Source organism: Sciurus carolinensis, chromosome 10, assembly GCF_902686445.1.
Source record: "Sciurus carolinensis chromosome 10, mSciCar1.2, whole genome shotgun sequence".
Lineage (NCBI taxonomy): Eukaryota > Metazoa > Chordata > Mammalia > Rodentia > Sciuridae > Sciurus > Sciurus carolinensis.
Genome location: NC_062222.1, coordinates 51,579,062 through 51,597,028, shown reverse-complemented (window position 1 = coordinate 51,597,028; position 17,967 = coordinate 51,579,062). Strand labels below are relative to the sequence as shown.

Here is a 17,967-nt window from a genome sequence, read left to right as displayed (position 1 = left end):
TATATCTGTTAATATTATAGCTATAGTTTTTTAATTTTTTTGTCTTTTCAAGTTTATATTAGAGTTAAAAATGCAGCACCATTGCAGTATTATAGGTGTCCAGTGAAATGGTGGTTGAGTACATGTAGGATGGGCTCATTTATGGATCTGGATTCAGGGCTATGGCCAGCAAGTCTGCCACCTGGGAGTGTGCTTGTCATCTCTAAATGGCCATTGTAGTTCTTGGGCACCATGAGGGTTTTTGTAATTTTTTACATAAATCTCAAAGTTCCTACAAAGTTACATTTGGTACTTTTAGTACCAAAATTGTTGGTACTAAAGGATTGAAGTGAGGGACCTCCTAGTCTGCCATCACACTCTGAAATAATCCATTGTAGCTTATTTTTAAATTAGATTTACACAGAAAATGTATAAGCAATGTCATTTTTGAAGTTCAGAGAATTGCAATTAACCTATACAGTTTTTCCATTCATATGCATTAAATTGCTCACTGTTAGGATTGTGAGTTACAGTTTTATGTTATTCCATAGTTCCATATGCTATGAAAAAGTAAATTTCAGTGATGTTCAGCTCTTTGAGAAACAGTATATTGTATGTATTAGTCTGTGTTGTGCTGCTATAACAAAATACTGCAGACTAGGTAAGTTATAAAAAGAAAAAAATCATTTCTCACATTTCTAGAAGTTAGAAAGTCCACCATCAAGTTTCTGGCATATTTGGTGTCTGGTAAGGGCCTGGTCTCTACTTCTAATATGGCACCTTGAAAGATACTTCTTCTAGACAGGAATAACACAAATCTTTACATGACAGAAGAGTAGAAGAGAGTGGACCCCACTCCTCAAAGCCCTATTTTATCTTGGTATTAATTCATCCATGAATGTAGAGCCCTCATGACTTAACATCTCCAAATAAGCTCCACTTTTCAACCTTGTCACGTAGGGGATCAAGTTCTAACATGAGTCGTGGAGAGATAAAACATTCAAACCATAGCAGACTATATATTGTATATTTAAGAAGTTCTCCTTCTTTCATGTTCAGGGAAAACCAGAATTCAAATTCTTCTGAAAACCTCACATTTATAAGTTTTCTTAAAATCACATTATTAAGTTATTCAGACTTTCATGTAAATGCAAATAATGCATGTTGCTGAGGATGCAGGTGTTAACTGCTCCTGTCTCCTGAAAAGAGTTACCAGCAGAGTAAGGAAGACACCACAGTGATCTCCAACATCTGAATGACTGTGCAGCTCTATCAGGCAGGGTTGTCAGTTGTAAGCACCAGAAATGGACTTTTAATAACTTAAACAGAAAAGCAAACTATTGAAAATGTATCACCTAGCTCACAGAATCACTGGTAAGTCTACAGAACCCAGGCTTGGAAAGGATCCCAACCCAAATCATCTCATCTCATTAAAAAACCAACCAATCAACATAAACAGTCCAATGAGCACATCTTGCTACTACGCCACTGAGTTTTTGACCTCTTAGTTTGCGCCACCCTCATCCTTGCACTAAACTCTGGATACCATTGCTTCTCTACCATTCTACACGAATGTCCCTAGAACCACAGCCCTGCAACCCCTCTCGCTACTGCTTGCTGCTACAGTATAGTCTGTGGTCTATCTTTTCTTGGGTCACCAGCACCAGAAGTAAAGTTCAGGGCTCCTGTGTGAGATTTGTTGAGTTAAGAGAGACTGGGAATAAACATTTCTGTTTGTGCCTTTCTCTCCACCCGCTATACAAGACTCACAAATCAGTAAACTTTCTAAACCCAGAAACGGTTCAAATGTTGGGCAGCCAAGGAACTATACAATATATCTACTACATAAGTAGAAGAGAGAACAGAGTTTTTCTGAGTTGCTACAACAGAAAGCAGGATGCTAGTAAATTGAATTCAAAGGGACTCAAGATCTGAACATAACAAGAAACTCTTCTCAAAATATAATTATTAAAGAATAAAATAATTGCTTAAAAAATTGGGAACTCTCCTGCTCTTAGTGAAACATTAAGTGAATGTTGTATGGTCATAAAAATGACTGCTAAAGTAATAATTCACCATTTAACTCAAAATTTTTATAATTTTATCTTTTTGTTGAGATTAGGACTCTGCCTCAGATTGTGTTTTTTATATGGTTTCACCATATTCTAAATTATGGTCATGTTGCAAATATCTCCAAGGGCCTGAGGCAGCCAGAGCTCCTACCTTGATGCATCCTCAGTGAGCTTAGTAAAACTCCCAGCTGGCTCTCATGAGCTGAACAAATAGCATTTTTTATGTCTGCTGTGATATGGAAATGATTGGACAGCTGATTCTAAGTACATAAGGTCATTTTTTTACTAAATATAATTTTTGTACTATATATATGTATATGAAATATACATAACATGTGATGTGAAGAATATACATATTATATATAAATATATCACTTAAAAGTAAAACACTAGAGAGGTATATCTGCAAGAGGATAGTATAGTTTACAAATAATGTTAATAATAAAGATAGCATGTCAATTACTGACATTGATATAAAAAATTCCTGATTTTTAGATGTAACTGGTATTTATTAGCATTACAATTATTTATGTATTTGAATTTTATTATTATTAATAATGATACTTTAATATTAATAATAGTTACAGTGCTATTATTTGGTACTACAGTAAGTGTTTAAGTATATTATCTAATTTGATCATCATAGAAACAACAATGTTAGTTATCCTCACACTGCTATGTATGCATGTCCTCTAAGTTTGCAGAACTGGTTGGTGCTAGAATCAGGAATGGAACAAAGGCCTATCTTATTCTAGAATCTCTGCTCGTAATGACTGCCTCTCTGCTAATTGATACTTTTGCATCTTCTCTGAAACCTTTGTCTTAGCTTCTGTTCTATTGATTCTCAGCTACCGATAGCCACTCTATTTCTTGATATATAATTTCAGTGTGTTTTCAAGGCATTTGTTTTGTTCACTTTATTGTATTCAGATAGTAAATATTCAGTTTTACAGTCATCATTTACTTTCTGCATAAATCTCTCCCAATGCAAAAGAGCAAAGCAAGCCTCCCTTTAAAATCAAGGGAGCAGTCAAGCTCCAGATCCTCATCACTGGATATCCCTTATATTCAGTATTGTCCACAGACAATGCAGATGTACCATCTCAAGAGGCTACTGGGGTGTGAAAGTTGAACCTCAGGAATCCATCTGGGGAGAGTTCACGAGGTTCTGGAATGTTTAGCACCAGTATACAGAACTTTCAACAGTAGCATATGATTTTGCAAAGATTAGCTGCACTTGTGTTAGTCTTAAAATGAATCCTGTCAAATACCATGGACCCCTCTAGTAAAGCAAACACTACTCATAGGGCATCATCTCCTTCCACCCAGTATAAAAATCTCTGTAATAGCCATGATGATTCTTTGCTATGTTTGAATACTTGCAGGAATAGAGAACTCAGTTCTATCTCATATTGAATGAATAGCTTCCTATTGCTACTGACACTAAATTTTTCAGGTCTAGAAATCTGAATTTATTCACTCACCAGGGAGTTTCAGAAAATGGAACCACATGACTGTTATTCTGGGCACTGTCTTGTCTTTATCAAGGTATCTGGAAACTAAACGAGTAATCGGAAGGAAGCTTTCTAAACTTGGAATAATCGAAAATATAATTACATATTATTATGAAATTTTCCCTTCAAGTCATGGAAAAAGCTTTATAAATTATCCCTATCCGATTACAAAAGTGCATTTCTAATAACTGGAATGTACAGTCTTCCCCTCTCTGTAAAAATGCAGGGTGAATTCAATCCAGTCTCTCAAACAACGTGTTTAATGTCACTCAAATCATACCAGACAAAATTTTCCAAAGTGATGAAGAATATACAGCTGAGGAGGGGCATCAGCACATTGGAAACCTGGCAGTGGCTGTCTTGTGCAGGCTGGGAGATGCTGTTATAAAATTTAATTTGTTGGTAGCAATGGATATCATCGGCCCTGGAATATTGGAGATTAGGTGGTGGCACTTAACTTCAGACACAAAGTGGGTGGAATTACCTCACATGGCAACAAGGTCAAAAGGGAAGAACTGGGAATGGGAGTCAGGGTGGCAGGGCTGACTCTTAGGAATCTTCTGAGGTGACTATGGAACATGTTTCTAGAGGCCAAAAACAGCACCAAGGAGAGTACTGCTCAGTATATAATCAAAAGAGATGGAGAATGAATGAGCAAAACCTGATATCAGCTGTCCCAAAAGAAGTCACAATCCCTGCCCCACTGAGTGTCCAAACTTACATGTGTTCTAAGACACAGAACATACCAGGAAATGCAAAACGTCCCTTAAGAAGGACCCTGAAATACTACATCAAATATTTAGTAATGTTTTCTCCTTTCTTTCTTTCCTTTTCTTTTTATCTTTCTCTTTTTGTACTGGGGATTGAACCTGGGAGTACTTTACCACTAAACTCCATCCCTAATCCTTTTTGTTTTTTATTTTGAAACAGTCATGATAAGTTGCTGAAGCTGGCCTCAAACTTGCAATCCTGTTGTCTCAGCCTCCCAATTTTCTGTGATGATGGGCATGGCTACTAGGCCTAGCCTCCTTCTTTCTTAAAGAGACCAATGATCATTTACTCAATTAACCACACATGAGGTAAGAACCTGAATTTAGTTTTTGAATGGGCTACTTTGTACGTACAAGCAGAATATGGATTGCTACGGCACTTTTGCTGCTAATCAAGAATAACCTAGAAAGATGACGATAAGAAAATAGCCTCCCAAAGGACAGCTTTTGGGGCTACATATTTACATTGACTGTTCATGTACTTTGAACAGGAAGAAAAATTACCGGAGTTTACAATGTTCTGGGCAGTCATGAGTACTAAGCTTGCTGGTCAGGAAGTGCACAAAGATCTAAGATCAGGGAATAGTAGTTCAAGGAAAGAAGCAAGTGACTGGACAGGGTGAAAAGCACAAAGTGTTAGGATCTCTATTCTGTGTCACACATTAATGTTCCTAAGAGTTATCCACTGAAAAAGTGTCATGGAAGAACAGAGTCACAGGATTAGCTAACAGATATCAACTAGCTTCTCTCATTAGACATCCCAGTAAAGAACAAAAACATGGTAGAAGAGAAGGATGTATATGGGCCCAAGAACACAGGCTTTTTCTTAAAAAGGCTGAGCTAACTACTGCCACTCATAAATGTCCAGCCTTTTAGTAACAAAATGCAAAACTGAATTACCCAATGGCACTATTCCTTGAAGAGACTAATCATAAGTCTTTCAAGTTGATCATCATTAGACCCTTTGTATCCCAGAAAGGACAATAGTCATGACCTCAAGTGACTTGTATTTGGGTATAAGTTTGACATACCTTCATAGAATAGCATACCAGCCCCTATCAAGGACTCACAGACTGAGCAATTGACATAGGATCCTATACATGTGCATCTTACAATATTGTGTTGAAACAAAGAAAATGTAATATGGCAAATAGACACATCACCATGAGATCAGTGGGTCCTATCATATCACCTCATCTAAAAGTTCTTACCCTTATACTGTTGGAATGGTCTTCTGAAGACTTAGCTGAGGCACAACTTGGAGGTGATATCCTAAAAGAATGAGGACATACTCTTTAACATGTGGTATATATCTTAAACTAACAGTAATTACATGGAGTCATGTATTTGATAAATGGAATATATGGGTCCAGGAAATAAGTTGAAACAGAAGTCCTGTTTATTTTCCATTCCACTTACCCACTTAGGAAATTTATGCTTCCTGCCTCTGCATATGTACGCTCTGTGTTTCTGATTCTAAGAAGGGCGATGCTTCTACCAAAGGACTCTTACTGATCTCCACTAAACTTTATGTTGTAGTTGCCATCTTAACATTTTGGGATTCTCATGGCAGTTAAACAAGAAAAAAGAAAAAGAATATTACTTCTATCAGACATTATTGATCTTAATCAACATAAGGAAGAAGGACTAATGGATTTTACTGTCATATATAACTAAAAAGAACCAGTAAAAAAGGACTGATGTTACATAATAGGAACAAGAAAGAATATATTTGACACTTCAGATGCTCATTGTAGCAGATGTTGATATGCTCATGCCCAGTTATGATCTAAGAAAATAACCTGAACGCACATGCCTCAGGGATGAGGGCTTGGTTAACCAGCATGAGTTCTAAATCAATAGGACAAAGATGATGAGTATCAGTCCTGGACACAAGATAAACTTTGCAGTAGGAACTATAATTTTTATTCTAACTCTTACAAGTTTTTCCACAAATTGTGACTAACCAGAAAAACTGAATTATGACTAAATTTAATAGTTTTAGTTAAGAAGCAAGGGATCTTAGTGTTTCAAGGAATAGACTATGGTGAATACTGTTGGTAACTTAGTCTACTGTTGGTAACTTAGTCTTTACTAACCACTGCCCTCATCCCACAGTTGCTCAGAGTGTTGGAAAATAACAACACATAACTGTCCCTTTACTTAGAATATAATATTTGGTCAAACAGAATCTTCCACAACCTGAATAGACTCTATGTGGGGGAGATCTGACCTTGGCACATGAATGACTGACATTTCTGATTTACTGAATTAGCTTTGACAATTTATACAAGTCAGGCTGAGGTTTTATATGAAACTTCACTGGCTAAGACTATTGTCCCAAATACCTGCATGAAACTCAGTTTGCTGATATTACTTTAGTATCATCTTCATCAATTTAATCCTACATGCTATGCCAGCACTATCTCCATTTTTTTTAATGTCATTCTTACTTTTAGGAAACTATATACTTATTTTTATAGATTAAATTGTGTGTCCCCTTCCAAATTCATATGTTGAAATCCTAACCCTCAATAGCTCATAATGTGATTGAATTTGGAAACAGGGCCTTAAAAGAGGTAATTAAAGCTAGGTACAGTAGAACACGCCTGTATCCCAATGGCTCAGGAGACTGAAGCAGGAAGATTGCAAGTTCAAAGCCAGCCTCACCAACTTAGTAAGGCCCTAAGCAACTTAACAAGACCCTTTCTCAAATTAAAATAAAAAAATTAAAAGAACTGGGGAACTGGCTTGTGGTAAGTGCCACTGGGATCAATCCCTGGTACCAAAATAATAATAATAATAATAATAATAATAATAATAATAATAATAATAGTAATGTAATTAAGGTTAAATGAGGTCATAAGGGAGGGCCCTAAATAAATATATCTGATGTTCTTTTAAGAATGTTTATTTTCCACAGGTTTGTTTAAAAATATTAATTGAGTATAGTCACTGTATCAAAGGCTGAAGATACAAAGATGAATAAGAAATGATACTTAACTGCAAATTCTCACAATCTGTGAAGGGAACAAATGGACTTTCTCTCTATAAGGTAAAAACATGCTTTGATAATATTTGTATCCCCTGGCTCATAAAACACAATTATGACTAAGAAGATTGGGAACGGCCTCAAAACAAAGATGGGAAAGGGGTGCACAGAAATTCCCTGAATGGAGCAATTTCCCTTATTTCTTTGTACAGCCACACTAATATCCTGGTGGCAATCATTTGTAAGGTGTGACATGAGTAACTTATGTCAAGGTTTGGGAATGATTTACTCATTGAAATAAAGAAGATTCAAAGGACTCTCTCTCTCTCTCTCTCTCTCTCTCAAATAAGGTCAGTGCCTTACTGAGTTCTCATATCTTTTGTGTAGTAAAGCCTTTTTTCACCTTGTCTAAACAGAAGTCTTGCCTTTGCCTCTGTCTCTTGGAAGGTAACCTCAAAACCCTTAGAATTTCCTTAGTGATTGATAGGAGTACATTTATTATTCATGACAGGCTTCTTTGACCACACCCAATAATTTATATTAATAAGATGACTCACAATGGGCCCCTGAGACCACACCTGATGAATTATGCTAATGAGATAAGTCGTGGTAGATCTCTCAGATTACATGGTAGCCCAACCTCATGGGAAGGAGCAGGAGTTCAATCATGTGGCAACTGATCAATCAATCACATGTATGTCATGAAACCCCCATAATAATTCTGGATATGGAAGCTCAGGCAATACTCCCTGGATATTATAACAGATTGAGGTGGAGAGGATAACACATCCTGAGGACAAGAGACAATTTGAATTTTAAATCTTTCTGAACTCTGCCCCGGGCATCTCTTTCTTTGGCTGGTTCTATTTTGTGTCCTACCCTTGGAACAGACCATAACTGAATGTAATAGGTTTCAGGGAGTTCTATGGGTCTTAGAAAGAAATTTTTATATATGAGGGTAATTAGAAAAACTAATAAACTTGTAGTTGGTATCATAGTGAGGATAGTCTTGTATGGAATCTTCTCTCTAACTTTGTCATTAGATTCTAACTCCTTGCACTTAATATAAGAAGTTAGAGTAGATGTGACAGACTGGAGGACTATCCAAACTTCCAGGGTGGATAACTATTGGTACTTTCTTGTTGGAAATAGAAAATGATAAATTTGGCATGTGTCAACTGATAATTATGCATAACCCTGGATCCTTCATGAGTATGTCCTTATTCTGTGTGACCTGCTAAAGAAGGAAGTATGTGGGCAGATATGGTAAAAAACAGGTTCCCAAAATAGGTATTTTCCAAATTAGTAATTCTTATTTTATATAAGGTGTTTAAAGTAGACATCCACATACTCCATTAAAAATTTGTAACTAGACAAATTCTGACAAGTTTACTTCAAATAAGATGGTATCTAATGAGACCTAAGTTGTTCCTACCTATGTGGGTTTGAGCTTCTGATCTTTGTCTTGACTTTCACATTTTTATAAATGGAATACAGATAAAATAAGTCCTAATTAAGAGAACTTAAAAATTCAAATGGAAAATGCATAGCATATGAAAATGCTTTGTAAACCTTAAAGTGCTAATGATGTTAGTAAATAAAAGTTTTGTCCCTTTTCTTCCATCAGACCCGTCAAACAGTTACGTATCCTTCAAGGTTCTCTATAGAAATAGAAACAACAGGGCATGTATGTAAATACAGAAAGATAAATAGAAATTTATTATGAGGGATTAACTCACACTATTGTGGAGGCTGAGAGTCCCATGATCTGCCATTTGAAAGCTGGTAATTTAGGAAAACTAGTATTGTAATGACAGGTTCAAGCCTAAAGACAACAGTACAAGTATCAGAGTCTGAAAGCCCCCAAACCAAAAGTATCCTTTGGAGACTGGGAAAGATGTGTGTCCCTTTTCAAGCAAAGAGTAAATTCACCCTTTCTTGTCCATTTTGTATTACCAGATCCTCAGTGGGTCAAATACTGTCATCTGCCCTTACCAATTCAAATTCAAATATCAATCACTTCTGGAGGTACCCTCATAAACATACCCAGAAATCATGTTTTAGCAGGTATCGGGGCATCTTTTAGACCAGTCAAGTTGGTACAATTAATTATTATAAGTAATCTGACTCAAAAATTATCTTCATATTTAATTTCCTTGTCTGAAAAATTATGAGATAACATCCTCTTCTGAGTTCATCTTAAGGAAGATATTTTCATTATAATTTTTCTTTTAGGTATCAAAATTTTGTCAGTGTGTTTAACTTCCTTCAAAACCCAATGTTTCCAATAGGAGCAATCATAATGAAAGATTGATCATTAGATTTATGGTTCTCCATTTGCCAAGACAGGCATCATGATATTTCGGCCCAAAACATGCTCAATAGTGAGAAATATGTGTTCCCTAAAGTAGTGAAAAAAAAGTAAAAATTTGCCAAGCAAGAACTTTCCAATTAACTTTCAGTGAAAATATTAATTAACAAATTATATTCATATAATAATTATATAATTTCACACATCATTGGTTGTGTTTTAAACAAATGTAAGTAATGAAATTGATACAACTTCAGTTTCTTGTTTGCTTAATTTCTTCATGGGAGCCAAATGGTTGCATTCTCAGAGAAATACAGGTTGTGGAGGAAAGAGTCTGCAAGTGATTGTTGATTCTGAGAATGAGATAAATTCATTCTTCCACTTAGCAATATTTATTATAGCTGGATAGTCTTTTGAGATAATTTCCCCCTTATTTTTATCTTTTCTTTCTACCAGTTCAGATATGTGAGACATTCTTGGCTTATTGCTCTGGAGAACATACACAGCAGAGAAGAAAGCAGCAAAACCAGCTTCCTGCAAAATGTTTCTTAGCCTTTATTCCCCAAATCTAAGGTACAAGAGGGAAAAAGAGGATCATGGATAGAGGCCAATGTGTTTAAGAAACTTTAAAAAGAAAGAATTCTTTCAACTAAAAAGTAATTTCCCATGATAGAAGAAGCGGGGGACAAGAGAGGTATTGTTCAGGAATGGCCAGAACCTGGGGGATGCTTCCTAGCTGCACCCTATTAGGCAGCAAGACCCAGAGGGGAATACCTGCATGTGACCAGGAGTCTTTTCTCCTCTCTACCAAAATTCCCCTTCCCCCATCATGACACAGAAATAGCAGAAGTTGGAGCTGAATGGATCATGTCAGCAGAGAAAATGGATGTCTGCATGATAAAATGTAAAAACATACCCAGATGAAAGACTGTTCCTCCACATCCTGTTGCATCAATGCCTATATATGTTTCTGGAAAATTTATAACCATATTGAAGCCCCAAACTCACTGCTACTTGGAATTAAGTATCCCACCAAACCAGCAGGATTTGAGATACCTAAAAAATCTGGAAATGCAATTTTTCTAGGGTATCTGGGTCTATGATCAGTATAAAAAAACAAAAATGTCCAGTGTAAAGAGTACCAAAAGTAAAAAGCACTTGAATATCACTTAAATTATAGCTATTATCAAAGGTATTATGACGCTATGAACATCATTATTAATCAATACATTAAAATCCTCAAGTATTTGTCTATTCTTGAAAAGTCACTAATTTCAACCTTTTATTAAAGTAATACTACTATAGCAATAAATTCATACCAAGTTTATAGCAGCAAAATTCATAATACTCAAACTATGAAACTAACCTAGATGTACATCAATGGGTGAATGGATAAAGAAAATGTGGTGTATATACACAACGGAGTTATATTTGGTCATAAAGAATAAAATCAACTCATTTGCAGGAAAATGGATGGAACTTAATAACATTATGTTAAGCAAAATTAGTCAAACTCAGAAAATCAAGGGCTGCATGCTTTCTCATGGGGTAGCTCTAGAGAACAAAGGGAAAAGGTTATGGGGGAATCTCATGGAAACAAAAGGGTAGAGTAGGGGAAGGAGATCAAAGGGAGAAATAAAAGGATGGAAGAAGAGGTACTGGAGAATGAAATTTTGATCCAATTATACTGTGTACATGCATGAACATGTAACAATGAACCACACTAATATGTATAATACACCAATAAATATTTTAAAATGTTTCTTTCACTGACAAAAATTCAAACTTTCCTATTTATTTCCTAGCATTACTTATCTTCTGATACATAAAGAATAATGAAATTATCAAAATGTGGGGTAGTAGAAGTTGAGAAAATCAAAGACCTAGAGAATGAATACTCTCAATGATACCTAAATAAATAAAAATTAATTGTAGTTTAAATGGTTTAAATGTCAAAGTAAGGAGGAAATTTTTTGTTTTAATTTTTCATATGCTAATACACATATGCAGACATATTTCTTCATTTGCTCAATTGAAAAATCATCTTCCCATGCTTTTTCTTCAATGTTTTTACAGACATGGGCTGTTATGGTTTGAATATGAGGTGCCCTCTGAAAGTTTATGTGAGACAATGCAGGAATGTTCAGAGGTACAATGATTATATTATTAGAGCTGTAACCTAATAGGTAGATTCAACCATTGGATGGAATAATATTTTGAAAGGATTAGTGAATTGAATGGTAACTGTAGGCAGCTGGGGTGTGACTGAATAGAGTATATCACTGGGGACATTACTTTGGGGTTTCATACTTAGTCCCTGGTTTTTTAATCTCTCTCTTTCTCTCTTTCTCTCTCTCTGTGTTTCTGTCTCTGTCTCGTCTCTCTCTTCTTCCGAACTGATATGAACTGAGCTGATTTCCTCTGCCACATCCTTCCACCATGCTACTTGCCTCACTTCAGTCCCAGAGCAATGGACTTGGCTCACCATGGACTGAACCCCTGAAATGGTGAACCAAAATGAACTTTTCCTCATGTAAGTTTTTCTGGTCAGGTATTTCGGTCACAGCGATGAAAAGCTGACTAATGCACATGCCTATCAATTATTTTCCAAAAAACATCAAGGCAGTCACAGTCAGCCTGCCAATCCTATGACCTAGAAAGATTTGCTTTTTTAGCTAGAAGTTTCAAGAAAGAGAGATTAAAATAGAAAGTGAATTTCTAAACTGGTATGAATACTAATCTGAGATGACCTATCTCTTTTTTTTTTTCATCTCCAGACTATAATGACTCATTGAAAACAAATATTCTTTAAGCCCTTTTTTATTTATTGAACTCTTACTAACTTCCAGACATCATACTAAGCTCTGGGAATTCAAAATTTGAAAAAATAGAATGCCCGCCTGCACAGAATTGAAGTCTAGGGTGTAGGAAAAAAGTGTGTAAACAACTAATTGTACAGGCTTAAAACAATCTGGTAAGTAATATGATACGAATATGTTCCAACTACTCAGGGACTCCAGAGAATACTGTGTTTGATTCTACCCAGAAGAATGGGTGGCAAAGAGGCATCAGAAAGATAGTTAACTGTGTTGGTCCTTGAAGAATACATTTTGCATATTCAGTTGTGCTTGGAAGGAGAAAATATTCCAGGTATAAGAATTTGCATAAACAAAAAGACAAATACATGGACATAAAGTGTACATGTTTGGAAATAGTGAAGAAACAGGACATTTATGTGAGACAGAGAAAGCAGGTGGGACATGGCAGATGGAATGAGGCAAGACAAGCTTGGAAAGACAGAAGACTGGGTCCAAAATTAAACTTTTTAATTTTTACTGTGTTTAATTTTCACTGTATGTATGTCTCCACATTTTAAATAATTGATAAATTTTAGGTAAATAACAAGGCCAACTTTAAAATTATCTAAACCAATCAATACCCGAACAGTTGACTTTTTAAAGTTCAGCAAAGTAGATACAAAATTTTCCTCAGATCTTTAATACTGATGTGGAAAAACATCGTGTACTTGAAGTTTCATCACTGTTAGAAACAACTAAGTAATTTATAAAATCTTAACAACTTTTATTTTGCTATGTCTTCTCCATTTTTAATGTTCCCTAATGTACACAGTCCCATCTCCATAATCCAAAACATCCTTACTTCAAATACTGCTGATGAAACAGCTTTGCAAAGAATTTTCTAACATATGAATCTCTTCCCTTTCATTCTATGATACTGTAACTGTTAGAAAAAAAATTCTTATCTATGTCATGTGTCAGGAACTTGCTTACACACACACACACAATACACACAGGTGCATACACAACCAATACCACATCAAATTTTCTTGTAGTTTTCATTTCATTGCACATGTATTCCTTCTGTCTTCATTACTGAGTGGTAAATGCTCTGAACATAAGGGTCTTATACTTGAGTCTCCTCCAGTCCTCTGGACCACTACTACTGAACAGACTTAAAACATTAATACTGTGTTTGTTGACTGATTATTGGATCCTTACCCATTCTTATTTTTCTTTATAAATTATTTTAATGGATAAATAGTCAAAGAGAAATACAGCCAAGAGAAGTATATTTAATATATAAAGTTTATTAAGGAATCTTTACATATTACTTTTTTGTTATTTTACCCGTGAGTAAGTACTTAAAAATGAGGTGCAGAGAGATATGTAGGTAAAATACAAAGAAGATATGTAAGCAAAATTATAAATTTCTATTCCTCTGTCTGGAAAAAGTTAAATAGCATTACTTTACTTATTTATGCACATAGTAACTTAAAGTTCACATAAAGGAAAAAAGTATCAGTCTTTTCACAGTCTCTTTGGGACTCAAAAACTTAGAAATTCCCCACAACATGCAGCAAATTTTCTGTGCCTGGCCTGGTTTAGAACGTTATTAAGTGCTTTACCCTTTCCAAGTGCTTTGTAATAATTTATAAATCACTTTTCACAAAATCCTGAGGGGCAGGGAAGAAGTACTATGGCTATTTTTTTTTTAAATAGCAAAATATAGAGAAAGAGGTAGCATAGGAAGAAAGAAAGATACTTACATTTTGGGTGTTCAATACCTTCTCTCACTTTCTCTTCTGTGGTTTTGCATCCCCCACTTCATGAATTTTCAAAATATCAGGGCATATTGATATGTGAACTGTAAAGAGAAGGAAAACTCACCAAAGTGTCTCTCATCACTTACAATAGCACAGGTCTTACAGCAGCCCACTTGTTTCTAGGCTTCTGTGTACTGTCTGTTTTTCCTAAACTACAGGCTCTCAAAGACTGGATTCTTGGGCTTTGGAGTCTACTAATCCAGCCTCTTTCTATTTTCCAAATCAATGTGGGCATCTTCCTTTTATACTTTGGAAAAATGGTGGTGCCCTAGTCCATTTGTGCTACCATAACATAATGTCTGAGATCAGGTGTGTTAATTAGTTTTTTGTTTCTAGACCTGACAAAACCTGACAAAAACAATTTAGAAAAGGAAACATTTTATTTTGAGCTCACAGCTTCAGTCCATGTATCCATGTTTGTCTGACTGAGTTACTCTGAGCCTGAGGTAAGTCTCATGGAAGAATGAAGTGGTAGAGGCAAGCTGCTTACATCATGACAGCCAGAAAGCAAAGAGAGAGATGGGGCAGGGAAAAATATAATACCCAAGGGCAGACCCCCAATGACCTACTTTCTCTAGTTACACGCTACCTGCTTATAGTTGTCACCCAGTGATCCATTCAAATTATTAACCCCCTGATGAGGTTATAGTCCTCATGATGTGATCATTTCTCTTCTGAACATTTCTGCATTGCATAACATGAACTTTTGGGGGGACACCTCATATCCAAACCAAAACACCAGGAAATTTATAAAGAACAGAAATGTGTTTCTCACAGGTCTAGAGGATGGGCAGTAAAAATCAAGACACTAACATTCAGTGCCTGATGAGAACCCTTCTGCTAAACCCACATGGAGAAAAAGTAGAAGAGAGGAAACCCACCCCCTCAGCTTTTTATAAGGGCCTTTAATCCCATCCTGAGGGCAGACTTAGTCACCTTCAAAAGGTCTCGCTTGTTAGTTCTATCTGTTGGTGACTAAGTTTCAACATAAGAGTTTTGGGGACACAATTCAGCAGTGCTGTTTCCTAGGTGGACCTCCTTAGGCTTATGGTTGAAGCTGCTCGTGTTATCACCGGCCTCCTGCACTAACTCAGCAGACTGCTAGGATTATTTTTGAAGCTTTGTGTTTCTCTCTAGCATGTAATTCTGTTTTAGATCCAGATTCTCCCAGTAGCTGTTTTCCCAACCTGCTTCCTCCTGATTGACTCTTTCTGCATCCACAAATCTCTTTGCTCCTCCATTCTCTTTCTCTTGGAACTCTGACTTTCTAATAAGCTCACATAAGATTTCACTCCAGCCCACACACATCCATAACACTTTCTTCTTGGGACGTTCTCATGTTATTTCTATAAACACGTAAAATATTGAAAGCTTCCATGACCATTTTGCATGATTTAACATGCACTTCTTTGTTTGAGGTTCTTCCTTCACCTCAACTCAGTTTACTTGCTGTTATAATTTGGATGTGAGGTGTCCCCCAAAATCTCACAAGTGAGACAATGCAGGAAGGTTCAGAGGAGAAATGATTGGGTTGTAGGAGTCTTAACCCAATCAGTGAATTAGTCTCTGATGGGATTAATTGAAGTTGTAGGGTGTGACTGGAGGAGGTGGGAATTGGGGTGTGGCTATGGGTATATGTTTTGTATATGGAGAGTGGAGTCTCCCTCTGCTTCCTGATGATAGGAGCTGCTTCCCTCTGCCACACTCTTCCACCATGATGTCCTGCCTCACCTCGAGCCCTAAGAAATAGAGCTGGCTTTCTATGGACTAAGACCTCTGAAACTGTGAGCTCTCAAATAAACTCTTACTTCTCTACAGTTGTTAGTCAGATCATTTAGTCACAGTAGAAAAAAAGTTGACTTAAATACTTGCTAACCTGATATCTTCGTTCCATTTTTGAATAAAAGGAATTATGAGTTTAAGATATATATCAGTCTTTGCTTTAGCAAACAGAAAATTCATATCTTGCTAACTAATCCCAGTGAAATTTTGAGGAAGGAGTGAGGGAAGAAGTTCTCAGGGAGCTAATGAAAATAGAAAGGAGTCACTTCTGCCCCCATTGTCATGGATTAATGCAGGTAACAGAAATTACCTCTTCTTTCCTCTTCTCTCTTACAGATAATTGCTGTCAGGATGTGAGAAAGGCTAGTTTTATGCCTGAGCTTAGGTCTGGATTAAGAAATGATTCACAACAGACACGGCAGTTGTCTAACACTTCTTGCTGCCACTGGGCATGGCTGGGTCATGCCACTTGGCTTCTATTTTATTAATCAATGAACAGACTCAGACATTAGCACAACTTGCAGCTCAGATTAGTACTTTGTTCTGATCTTTTCCCACTTATTAATCAATATCCCCATTGAGTCAACTATAATTTTGAATTATTCACACATATGCATTCATTCTACAAGATTCAACAAGTATCAGAGTGAATTTGTAATGTTAATTCTTCATTCTCTATAGTATGTTTATACATCCTTATTCTCTCCAGTGATTTATCCTGAGAAGAGTATACTTTCATATCCCTTGTCTTTGTATTTGGCTGTGTGTCTTGGTTTGAACAATGGGATATAGCACATGACCTAAATAGGAGCTTGAATTGTGTTTGTTCTTTTATCATTGCCATGATATACATAGCCCCTTTCCCACCATTCAATGGTTCTCAGCATATGGTACATGGTATAGAAATGCCCCAGCCAACTCACAGACCTGCAAACTAAAGCAGGGTCCTCCAGATAAACCACACATGTATAAATGGAAAATACTTGTTGGTATAACCACTGAGTTTGGGGGTTGGTTTATGATACAGAGGAGCATTATTATCACAATAACTAAGTAATTGAGACACAAGACCAAATAGAGTTTTAATTTCTCCAGGTTCACAACATTAACATTGACATTTTAAAATTATTAAATGTTATTAAAATATATATAAATAAATAAATTATAGTAAAATAAATTTTGCAAAGAGAAAAGTAACAGAGTTGAGAACACCTCATCTGTCTTGAGATCAAGAAACAAGTTTGGACCACTAGGATACAGGGAGGATGAATGATGGTAAGAACATTCTGGGCAGGAGGATACGGGCTGGAAAGGGCACAGTTAAGTTAGGTGTATGGAGATAATAAAGAATCAAAGGTCCTTGTCACAACTAGAGTAATGGGCATTCTTGAGTACAAATCTTCAAAGGATTCTGAAACAGGGCATGTGTTCATTAGAAATAGAGGACCAGTTAGCAAAAGGGAACTAGTCCTTGTATATCTGGCAAAATATAAACTGATCTGAATGCAGCCAATGTAGACAGGGACATTAAGTGGAAGAAAAAAGTTCCTTGAACATTGATCTTTTTACCCTCAGGCGTACTAAGTACATGTTGAACAACTGTTAAGATTATCAGTTTAAGGAACTGCCAAATCATTTGACAACAGAGGACTCCAAGTCTTGGTCTGGTCATAGTCTGTGTTGGGACTAATGACACGTTAACTAACTCAGGCTGACTCCTTACTCCCTGGCGAGTGAGCAGGATCAAGGCTCAAAGGCGGTTTCAAAGGTTCATGACGAAACCGGACCACCGTCAGGGATTGGTTAACAACAGTTCCGCAAACGTGATCAGCTCATGCTTGCCATATAGTCCAACGGGACTCTCACCTGTGTGAAACCCCCTGCCTTGCTGACCTTTAAGCTGATTGGTTCCCGCCTAGCCCC

At 36.4% G+C, this 17,967-nt stretch overlaps 1 long non-coding RNA gene across 1 annotated transcript; it reads left to right on the top strand.

Annotated features, from left to right (window-relative positions):
- The first annotated feature begins 4,519 nt into the window (after window positions 1-4,519).
- LOC124994005 (uncharacterized) lies at window positions 4,520-12,087 on the top strand. The gene is made up of 3 exons (XR_007110422.1): window positions 4,520-4,644; window positions 7,259-7,390; window positions 10,095-12,087. It is a non-coding gene; the product is annotated as an uncharacterized LOC124994005 (long non-coding RNA).
- Window positions 12,088-17,967: the final 5,880 nt, after the last annotated feature.